Here is a 12,329-nt window from a genome sequence, read left to right as displayed (position 1 = left end):
AAAAACCTCACCACTCTCATCCCCCTCTGTCGCCAGCGGACAGCAGCGAGCAGCGGGCAGCCAAAGCCTCGACTGCTCCCTCTGTCCATCCGTGGAGCCAGGTAAGTGTTGCCTAGCTCACTGTGACGCCGCTTCGGGCCGCCTCACAAAGAGAGCCCCCCGAGCCGTGTCCCTGTGTTCCATCTCGCTGCCCTGCTGCGGGTACACCGGTGGTCCCTTTGGTCCTGCTTGTACGGTCTCTGCGAGCCGGGTTAGCGCTCCCCAGTCCGTCTCGCTGGCTCCTTCGGACCATCAGGGTCGGCTTGCGATTCAATTCGCCCGGCTTCCCCCCCCAAGTTCAGGGACGTCCTCTTCACTACAGTGAAAGATGCCGATGCCCCTGTCCTGCGTGCGGAGATCGCAGTCCTACTGGCGAAGGACGCGATAGAGCCGGTCCCTCCAGCCGATTTGAGGTCGGGGTTCTACAGCCCCTACTTCATTGTACCCAAGAAAAGCGGCGGGTCACGACTGATCTTGGACCTGCGAGTTTTGAATCGGAGCCTCCACAAGCTACCATTCAAAATACTCACGCAGAAACGCATTTTCGAGTGCATCCGTCCCCGAGATTGGTTTGCAGCGATTGACCTGAAGGACGCGTACTTCCATGTTTCAATTCTTCCGCGACACAGGCCATTCGTGAGATTCGCGTTCGAAGGTCGAGCATATCAGTACAGAGTCCTACCCTTCGGGCTGGCCCTGTCTCCCCGCGTCTTCACGAAAGTCGTGGAGGGAGCCCTTGTTCCCATGAGAGAACAGGGTGTTCGCATTCTCAACTATCTCGACGACTGGCTCATTCTAGCACAGTCCCGGGATCAGTTGTGCAAACACAGGGATTTGGTGCTCAGACACCTCAGCCAGTTGGGGCTTCAGGTCAACTGGGAAAAGAGCAAACTCGCCCCGGTGCAGAGGATCTCTTTTCTCGGTATGGAGTTGGATTCGGTCGAGCAGATAGCACGCCTCACAGAGGAACGTGCTCGGTCAGTGTTGAACTGCCTGAATACATTCAATGGCAGGACAGCGGTCCCACTGAAGTTCTTTCAGAGGCTCCTGGGGCATATGGCGGCTGCTGCGGCTGTAACACCGCTCAGTCTGCTTCATATGAGACCGCTTCAGCACTGGCTTCACGGCCGAGTCCCGAGATGGGCGTGGCAGCGCGGCACATTCCGGGTGCCAATCACTCAGGAGTGCCGCCGAACCTTCAGTCCGTGGTCAGACTCCTTGTTTCTTCGGGCAGGAGTGCCCCTAGAACAGGTGTCCCGGCATGCTGTGGTGTTCACAGATGCTTCTGCCACCGGCTGGGGTGCCACGTAATACGGGCATGCAGTCTCAGGGGTTTGGACGGGACCCCATCTGCATTGGCACATCAATTGCCTCGAGTTGCTGGCAGTACGCCTTGCTCTGAGCCGCCTCAAAGGCCTGCTTCAGGGCAAGCATGTACTGGTCCGTATGGACAACACTGCGACCATTGCGTACATCAACCGTCAAGGTGGTCTACGCTCCCCGTCGCATGTCGCAACTCGCCCGCCATCTCCTCCTGTGGAGTCGGAAGCATCTGAGGTCGCTTCGTGCCATTCATGTCTCCGGTGTGCTCAACCGTGTGGCCGACGAGCTATCACGAGCTGCGCTGCCAGGAGAGTGGCGACTCCACCCCCAGGTGGTTCAGCTGATCTGGAGAGAATTCGGAGAGGCTCAGGTAGACCTGTTTGCCTCACCAGAAACCTCCCACTGCCAGTTGTTTTACTCTCTGACCGAGGGGACACTCGGGACAGATGCACTGGCTCACAGCTGGCCCCGGGGCCTGCGCAAATATGCGTTTCCCCCAGTGAGCCTACTTGCACAGACCCTGTGCAAAGTCAGGGAGGACGAGGAGCAGGTCTTGTTAGTTGCGCCTTACTGGCCCAACCGGACCTGGTTCCCAGAACTCTCACTCCTCGCGACAGCCCCTCCCTGGCCCATCCCTCTGAGGAAAGACCTTCTTTCTCAGAGACGGGGCACTCTTTGGCACCCGCGTCCAGACCTCTGGAAACTCCATGTCTGGTCCCTTGGACGGGATGCGGAGGTTCTAGGTGACTTACCCCCTGAGGTACTTAACACCATCACTTCGGCACGTGCACTGTCTACGAGACGTGCTTACGCCTCAAAGTGGAACCTGATCGTCGAGTGGTGCTCTTCTCGCCGGGAAGACCCCCGAAGATGCTCGATCAGAGTCGTGCTTTCCTTCTTGCAGTAGGGTCTCCTCCCATGTTCTCGCCACAGGTCAGAGGCACGGAGAGGCCCCGGCTTAGTGTCGGCTTGCTGCGCTACATGCGCTTCTTTTCTCCAGAGAGTCCCTACAAGGCAGACCCTGTCGAGTCCTCCGATATCCCTTCGGCAGCCGACGTGGCGGAGCGTCTGGCGCCAGGCCTATACTCCGTTGTATCCTTGAGAACCGGGTTTAGGCTGGGTTCCATATGTGTGACCCTACGGGGATCCCATATGGTTGGTTCCACGGTTGCTCCTAAACGAAGCCCGTGTCTTTCCCTCTGGGAGAACCTACCCTTCATCGGGTTGGAGTCACCCCAGCTCTTCCATATGTAGCACAGCCCTACAGGGTTAGTCCATATGTTCTTCTCCACATAACTCCTTCGGGGAAGGATGTGGCTTCCGCAGCGTTCCTTTCCCAGCGAAGGGTACGCTTTCCCAGCGTTATCCAATAGTCTCACTGAATGGGTTTTGGGGAACAGCAGTGATTGACTCTCTCTGTGTTAGCCCTGTCCCACCATCCTCAGGCAAGGGGGTTCAGGTGGCTTACAACAGAGCGCTGGAAGGGGGCAGCTCCTGTGGCGCTTTGGTAGGGATTCCTATTCGTCGGTCTGTCCGACGTACGTCGAACGTGACCGACTGAATGGGAACGTCTCGGTTACAAAGGTAACCCTCGTTCCCTGAAGGAGGGAACGGAGACGTACGTCCCGTCGCCACAGTCGCTGTACCCCGCTGATGCTGCCGCCTATCCGGTTCGGCTCCTCAGCGAAAACCTGAAGATGCAACGCACCTGCTGCTCATTATATACCCGCGCTGCGAGGCGAGCAGCTGATGCATATGATTGCATGCCAATGTGCATTGGCTCGTTTTAGTTACACTCGAAGTAGATTGGCCTCTCTAGCGAGATTCTTATTCGTCGGTCTGTCCAACGTACGTCTCCGTTCCCTCCTTCAGGGAACGAGGGTTACCTTTGTAACCGAGACGTTACCTTTGTAACCGAGACATTCCCATTCAGTCGGTCACGTTCGACGTACGTCGGACAGACCGACGAATAGGAATCCCTACCAAAGCGCCACAGGAGCTGCCCCCTTCCAGCGCTCTGTTGTAAGCCACCTGAACCCCCTTGCCTGAGGATGGTGGGACAGGGCTAACACAGAGAGAGTCGATCACTGCTGTTCCCCAAAACCCATTCAGTGAGACTATTGGATAACGCTGGGAAAGCGTACCCTTCGCTGGGAAAGGAACGCTGCGGAAGCCACATCCTTCCCCGAAGGAGTTATGTGGAGAAGTACATATGGACTAACCCTGTAGGGCTGTGCTACATATGGAAGAGCTGGGGTGACTCCAACCCGATGAAGGGTAGGTTCTCCCAGAGGGAAAGACACGGGCTTCGTTTAGGAGCAACCGTGGAACCAACCATATGGGATCCCCGTAGGGTCACACATATGGAACCCAGCCTAAACCCGGTTCTCAAGGATACAACGGAGTATAGGCCTGGCGCCAGACGCTCCGCCACGTCGGCTGCCGAAGGGATATCGGAGGACTCGACAGGGTCTGCCTTTTAGGGACTCTATGGAGAAAAGAAGCGCATGTAGCGCAGCAAGCCGACACTAAGCCGGGGCCTCTCCGTGCCTCTGACCTGTGGCGAGAACATGGGAGGAGACCGGCTCGACACGAAGGCTACAGTATCTAGCAAACGTGTTAGGTGTCGCCCAGCCCGCAGCTCTACAAATGTCTGTCAGCGAGGCGCCACGAGCCAGCGCCCAGTAGGATGCGACACCTCTCGTGGAGTGAGCATGCAACCTGAGCGGGCAGGGCACGCCCTGAGCTTAGTAAGCCAGGGCGATGGCATCCACTATCCAGTGGGCCATCCTCTGCTTGGAGACAGCCTTTCCCTTCTGCTGGCCTCCATAACAGACAAGAGCTGGTCTGAGGTCCTGAGGCTTTAGGTTCTGTCTATGTACAGTCGCAAAGCGCGGACTGGACAGAGTAAAGCCAGGGCTGGGTCTGCCTCCTCCGAGGGCAGCGCTTGCAGGCTCACCACCTGGTCCCTGAAGGGAGTGGTAGGAACCTTGGGCACATAGCCAGGCCGGGGTCTTAGTACCACGTGGCTATCACCCGGCCCGAACTCCAGGCACGATTCGTTGACCGAAAATGACTGCAGGTCCCCTACCCTCTTGATGGAGGCCAATGCCACCAGCAGCAAAGTCTTCATAGACAGAATCTTTAAGTCTGCTGACAGCAAAGGCTCAAAGGGAGCAATCTGAAGTGCTCTCAGCACCAGAGTGAGGTCCCAAGATGGTATGGAGAGGGGACGAGAAGGATTTAACCGTCTCGCCCCCCTAAGGAACCTGATGACCAGGTCGTGCTGACCAACAGATTTGCCATCTAAGTGGTCGTGGTAAGCGGATATAGCAGCTGTATGGACTTTGAGGGTGGAGGGGGGACAGCCTACGCTCCAACCCTACTGCAAGAAGGAAAGCACGACTCTGATCGAGCATCTTCGGGGGTCTTCCCGACGAGAAGAGCACCACTCGACGAACAGGTTCCACTTTGAGGCGTAAGCACGTCTCGTAGACAGTGCACGTGCCGAAGTGATGGTGTTAAGTACCTCAGGGGGTAAGTCACCTAGAACCTCCACATCCTGTCCAAGGAACCAGACATGGAGTTTCCAGAGGTCTGGACGCGGGTGCCAAAGAGTGCCCCGTCTCTGAGAAAGAAGGACTTTCCTCAGAGGGATGGGCCAGGGAGGGGCTGTCGCGAGGAGTGAGAGTTCTGGGAACCAGGTCCGGTTGGGCCAGTAAGGCGCAACTAACAAGACCTGCTCCTCGTTCTCCCTGACTTAGCACAGGGTCTGTGCAAGTAGGCTCACTGGGGGAAACGCATATTTGCGCAGGCCCCGGGGCCAGCTGTGAGCCAGTGCATCTGTCCCGAGTGTCCTCTCGGTCAGAGAGTAAAACAACTGGCAGTGGGAGGTTTCTGGTGAGGCAAAACAGGTCTACCTGAGCCTCTCCGAATTCTCTCCAGATCAGCTGAACCACCTGGGGGGTGGAGTCGCCACTCTCCTGGCAGCGCAGCTCGTGATAGCTCGTCGGCCACACGGTTGAGCACACCGGGAACATGAATGGCGCGAAGCGACCTCAGATGCTTCCGACTCCACAGGAGGAGATGGCGGGCGAGTTGCGACATGCGACGGGAGCGTAGACCACCTTGACGGTTGATGTACGCAACGGTCGCAGTGTTGTCCATACGGACCAGTACATGCTTGCCCTGAAGCAGGCCTTTGAGGCGGCTCAGAGCAAGGTGTACTGCCAGCAACTCGAGGCAATTGATGTGCCAATGCAGATGGGGTCCCGTCCAAACCCCTGAGACTGCATGCCCATATTACGTGGCACCCCAGCCGGTGGCAGAAGCATCTGTGAACACCACAGCATGCCGGGACACCTGTTCTAGGGGCACTCCTGCCCGAAGAAACAAGGGGTCCGACCATGGACTGAAGGTTCGGCGGCACTCCTGAGTGATTGGCACCCGGAACGTGCCGCGCTGCCACGCCCATCTCGGGACTCGGCCGTGAAGCCAGTGCTGAAGCGGTCGCATATGAAGCAGACCGAGCGGTGTTACAGCCGCAGCAGCCGCCATATGCCCCAGGAGCCTCTGAAAGAACTTCAGTGGGACCGCTGTCCTGCCATTGAATGTATTCAGGCAGTTCAACACCGACCGAGCACGTTCCTCTGTGAGGCGTGCTATCTGCTCGACCGAATCCAACTCCATACCGAGAAAAGAGATCCTCTGCACCGGGGCGAGTTTGCTCTTTTCCCAGTTGACCTGAAGCCCCAACTGGCTGAGGTGTCTGAGCACCAAATCCCTGTGTTTGCACAACTGATCCCGGGACTGTGCTAGAATGAGCCAGTCGTCGAGATAGTTGAGAATGCGAACACCCTGTTCTCTCATGGGAACAAGGGCTCCCTCCACGACTTTCGTGAAGACGCGGGGAGACAGGGCCAGCCCGAAGGGTAGGACTCTGTACTGATATATTCGACCTTCGAACGCGAATCTCAGGAATGGCCTGTGTCGCGGAAGAATTGAAACATGGAAGTACGCGTCCTTCAGATCAATCGCTGCAAACCAATCTCGGGGAAGGATGCACTCGAAAATGCGTTTCTGCGTGAGCATTTTGAATGGTAGCTTGTGGAGGCTCCGATTCAAAACTCGCAGGTCCAAGATCGGTCGTAACCCGCCGCTTTTCTTGGGTACAATGAAGTAGGGGCTGTAGAACCCCGACCTCAAATCGGCTGGAGGGACCGGCTCTATCGCGTCCTTCGCCAGTAGGACTGCGATCTCCGCACGCAGGACAGGGGCATCGGCATCTTTCACTGTAGTGAAGAGGACGTCCCTGAACTTGGGGGGGAAAGCCGGGCGAACTGAATCGCAAAGCCGACCCTGATGGTCCGAAGGAGCCAGCGAGACGGACTGGGGAGCGCTAACCCGGCTCGCAGAGACCGTACAAGCAGGACCAAAGGGACCACCAGTGTACCTGCAGCAGGGCAGCGAGGTGGAACACAGGGACGCGGCTCGGGGGGCTCTCTTTGTGAGGCGGCCCGAAGCGGCGTCACAGTGTGCTAGGCAACACTTACCTGGCTCCACGGATGGACAGAGGGAGCAGTCGAGGCTTTGGCTGCCCGCTGCTCGCTGCTGTCCGCTGGCGACAGAAGAGGGGGATGAGAGTGGTGAGGTTTTTCTCCTCCCACTGCTCTCCAAACCCTCTTCAGACCTGGAAATGGAGGAACTGCTCTTTAAAATTTGGGTACCGCTGCCTCTTGGGTCAGTGGAACAGAAACAAACCCAATAAAGGATTTACCACCTGGCCCTCCTCCAGGGGTGGAAGAGCAGCCCCACCCATCTCTGGGTCGCCCGTCTTAGGGGTGATTCTCACCAACCAGTTAAACAGCTGCAGAGACGGGAGGCGTCATCTCCCCGCAATGGATACAGCAGAGCCTGCTGGGCCGGAGTTTCTTGCAGGGGACGACACCCTTGGCGACGAGCAGACTGAGGGGCGGCCCAAGAGGAACTCAATGGTTTGTCATGGGAAGCTCCCCGATCTGCTACTAACTGAGGAGAACCGCTGGGCTCAGTCCTCGACAGTGTCACCGAAAGGCCACCTCGTAAGATGGGAGCATTGAGAAAGCATTTAGCTTGACAACCTCTCACACCTCACAAGGTAAGCCAGGGGGCACTTCTGGACCACGGAGGTGGACATCGTCTGGCTGAGGGCCTGCGCCGTGACTTTGATCACGGTTAGTCAACAAGCGCAGCTCAACCCCAGCACAGAACTACCCTCATGCAAAAAGAGTGCCTTGGCCTCACATGCAGGGTGGGTGTGGTCTGTGTACAGCCACCCCATCCAAGAGGGTAGTGAGAGAGGAAAAACTTATGCAGATTGGCACCTTTGGCATTCCATATTTATGGCACCAATATACCCCCATACTGCCAAGTTTTCCATGCACATCTGGAAGACCCAGGAAAGCATGGCTGTAAACTCTGAATCTGAGTCAGCATAAGCACACACCATTACAGTGGGCAGCGTCACCCTCATTTCCAGAGCATAACAGCACTCTCTCCGATGCTGCAATCGACGTCTGTCCCTCAGCTGGAGCTCTGAATGAAATGCTAGGTTCCCCTATGAAAAGGACCAGCAATCCAATCCAGAAACTGCACAGCTTGCAATGCGCAAGAGAGGGAGGGGCCCTAGGGGGTTGGTTCCCCGAAGGAACCCCTCAACCTCATGTCACCCAAGTCATATCAGCAAAGTAGACCTCTTCTGGTGCACCAGAGAGGGCGCTACAATGGAGATTACGCAAGGGAACCGCGCATCTAGAGCGCCGAGCGAGCGCTGGGTTGCCGTGACAACCCGCGCTGCAGCCCGGCAGCTCGACGGCACACGACACGCAGAGGAGCGAGAGGTTTGCTCTCGTTGATCTCCACGGTCTCCCAGAGTGTCGGGCAGACCCGCGGCTGTGCTTTTACACACAAGCGGCAGCTGGCCAACAACAGAGGGGACTCAAGCTTCCCGGAGAAAGAAGAGTCACCACCGGCGTGTCGACGTGATCATGTTCTCATATGAAAACATGAACACCCACGAACATCATTTCAGCACGCGCCCAGACATGCGAAACGGTGATCGTGGCCGTCAGTGAGGACAGGAACGATCGCATCCAGAAACACAAGTAGGATGTCGTCTTTAAAAAGACGCGAATCTACTTGTGTAAGCTCTTTCAGGGACTTTACTCTTTTAGAAGTGCTGAAGCACGCAGGGGAACGGCCACCGCAACACAGACAGGGATTGTATGCAGCCTGTCATGTGCTTTCTCTCTCTTTGAAGGTGCTCACTCTTACCAGCCGTAAAAACGGCTTTTCAGCGCTCAAAAGCGCACCGTACCGGCCGTGAGAACAGCCTTCTGACGCTGTCAAACAGCTATTTGCTCAAAAACGGCAAACGAAACAAAAACAGAAAAAGAGTGGACTTCGACCCCGCTGCTGTGCTGTTCGCCCGCACTCGGAAAAAAAAGAGAAGTTCAACCAAAAAGCTTGACTCGTCTTCTAGCAGACACTCGCTTGCAGAGAACAGGAACAAACACCGTTCGGCTCCGAAGCGAAAAGCTGAAGATGCAACGCACCTGCTGCTCATTATATACCCGCGCTGCGAGGCGAGCAGCTGATGCATATGATTGCATGCCAATGTGCATTGGCTCGTTTTAGTTACACTCGAAGTAGATTGGCCTCTCTAGCGAGATTCCTATTCGTCGGTCTGTCCGACGTACGTCGAACGTGACCGACTGAATGGGAACAAACGATTCGTAAAGCTTCGAAGCTTCATGAAGCAGTGTTTTGAAATCACCCATCATAGATATTGTTGAATAAAGTCGCTATTTAGTTTTTTTGGCAGACAAAAAAGTATTCTTGTTGCTTCATAACATTAAGCTTGAACCACTGTAGGTGTCTTTAGTACCTTTCTGGGCATTTGGAAGTGTAAATAAAGTAAATTCAGGCCTGAGCATTTCATTATCTTAATTTGTGTTCTGAAGATGAACGAAGGTCTTACGGGTTTAGAACAACATGAAGGTGAGTAATAAATGACTGAATTTTCATTTTTTGGTGAACTAACCCTTTAAGGTATTACCTTTTTCTACCCACTGTTATTGTTAGACGTATAAACCTGAAGAAAAACATCTTCAGTTCAATTCAAATGTATTTGTAAAGTGCATTTCATAAGAAAAATGTGTTATAATTATTGCACTGAACATATTAAAAAAGTTAACAGGTAAATAACCTTGACTTATATCTGCCAGACATGTATTAGATAAAAGTGTCTGTCAAATGCATGAATGCAAAGTAAAATGTAGAAGAATGCCATTTGCTCACCACAGACTTTAAGCAATTTTGCCAACGTGACGTCACACGAGAGTATAATTGTCAGAACTGGTACTGCCGATGTCAGACCTAAAAGCAGTTAGCTGTTTGTTATGAGTTTATTCATCTGAAGATCAATAGCCAACAGAAAATAACCCTAAGAGGAGTGAACTTTCAATAAAACTATTGATTTCGACAGTATAAAGACTTACGATATGTCAAGGCATGGCTTTGCCGATGTACACAGCTTGGTTTAAGTGTCAGGACTGGCCAAATGCAGTTTGAGCAAAATAGCAAAGCAATCTTCACAAAGTTCCCAGTGAGGAACAAACAAACACAGTGCACAGCATCCTTCTGTCACAATCGTGTTCCTCGCTCAATCAATACCAGAGCATTCAGAGACTTTATAAAAAGCCATTGATGTCTGGAGATAATGCAATATCATAATACAGTGGATCTTTCTTTTCTCAGCCCAGCAGATGCACTCATGCTATTAACATACATTGATGATTTAGTACACAGGTAACTGAATTTTCTCTTTAATTAACAAATCAATACTGTGTCTGCTTTCTGCTGTTGTAGTGAAAGGTCATTGATGTGTCTTTGTATGCTGAATAATTGAATTTACATGGATTAAAGCAATTTAGAAGAAGTTTGGCATTCATCTATGGCCAGACCTGTTAAATAAACCCATTGCAGGTGATCTGTGACACAATGGCCGTGGTGATTCATGGCCAAACTGTAAGCACTCTACCTCCGGAGGTCCCATCTGCAGGGGTTGCTTGCATGCGATTCATAAGAGGTGAAATTGTAGTTGATGCATGACCACTCGGTGAACCAATGGGATTTGGCTTAAAGAAAACAGCATGACAAAATGCACTTGCAGAGAATTCTGCCTCCACATTTGTTACAAGGCCGCTTGCAAGACGTAAATGAAAAGGCTGGCAGAGGAAAGGCTTGTTCCCGGTGACTTTGACATAGTGATTTCATAGGTATACTTCTTATGGTGGTGACCCATTTTATTTGGTTTCTGTTTTGCTAAAAGTGGGGGTGGTATGATAATTTTACTTTAAAAGACTAGACCGAACATGGAGATATGTTGAATTATTGAACATGCAGTAATGTCAGCATTCATAATAGAGCATCAATATACAAACTAGAACTTTTAAGCTTTAACATCAACCCTTCATCTTCGTTATGTTCTTACAGTACATCACTTGAAGGGATAGTTCACCCAAAAATGAAAAATCATTTACTCACCCTCAAGTTGTTCCAAACCTGTACGAATTTCTTTCTTCTGCTGAATAAAAAAAAGAATATGAAGAATACGAGTAATCTAGTCTCGCATAGCCAGACCTTCAGACTGACAGTAGAAGGTCTGGACTCTATCGCAGCTTTCATTGGCCAAGGACCACCCAAGAGGATGTTTGACTGACATGTAACACAACCAATCACAGTTTGTTTTGTTCAGCGTCATGTTTAGGGGCATGAAAATGTAAAGGCCATGTCCCAAATGGCGCACTTCATGTGGACTTTCGGTCTCGTGGACTTAAATTGCGCGTGCTCGCAGAGTCTACGAGTCCATAGGCCGTCCCATTCAGCATTTTAACGCTCTGAAGTGTGCTCAGCAGCGCCCCCTTTGTACCCTTGAAGCGGTCTTCCGCGAAGCCCACATACATGCAGGCTCCGCACACTTTAACTACCCAGGAATCCTTGCAAAATGCCAATCGGACAACGGATGGGAGGAGATTTCGCTCAAGAGCAATTGATGACATGGCGGAGAAGAAAATATTTAAGTGTAGGTATCATTACGGTTTTTATGACCCAGGTGTACATTTTACCAGATGTTACCTACAGTTTATACAAATATTATGGTCATTGTCCAGTGGTTGATATCTCAAACATAATAATAGCGCTTTGAATAATACAATCGCATTATGATTCATTAAATAAATAGAACCGAATGTCAGGGCTTTACTGAGTCATATGTAAACCTAGTATTTATATTTAAACCCGTAAATTCATCTGAAACTCATGCACATGTTTATTATGTGTTAAAATGGTAATCTTAGTTCAAATGGAACATTATGTATTATTACAACTGTATACATTATTTAAATAAGCATGTATATATTGTGGCATAAGCAAAAGCAGGCTGTCTAGTTGACATGGAGATAATATTTTACAAAAGAAAAGAAACCTGTCCTCGATGCTAAAAAATATTTGTATAAGATATTTGTGATATTTATCTAATAAAGGGACTGATGAGATGACCTTTCAGTTTATTCGGCTCCGTCTCGCAAACACAATGGTAAAAACAGCAACAACAATAGGCAGCATATTTCCGAATCTGCAGCTCCTGTCAAAAAACAACCAGACCGTTATTTCCGGCGTGACGTTCGAGTCTGTCCCAAAAATACCTCTCAATGCGCCCTCGTGGACTCGCGCCAAGGGCCCTATAGGTCTGCACTACATGATGTCACCAAAGTGTGGACTCTGAGGAAGTCCACAAGTCTGGAGTGTGCCATTTGGGACAGGGCCAAAGTCGATATCTCTCCAATAACAAATGCGTTTATCTAATAAATGATTAATTTAAGAATGTTGTGCAAGTTCACTGCAACAATAGAGCCATGAACTTCACA

Source organism: Chanodichthys erythropterus, chromosome 5 (genome assembly GCF_024489055.1).
Source record: "Chanodichthys erythropterus isolate Z2021 chromosome 5, ASM2448905v1, whole genome shotgun sequence".
NCBI classification, from domain to species: domain Eukaryota; kingdom Metazoa; phylum Chordata; class Actinopteri; order Cypriniformes; family Xenocyprididae; genus Chanodichthys; species Chanodichthys erythropterus.
Note: the sequence above shows the minus strand (reverse complement) of the source record.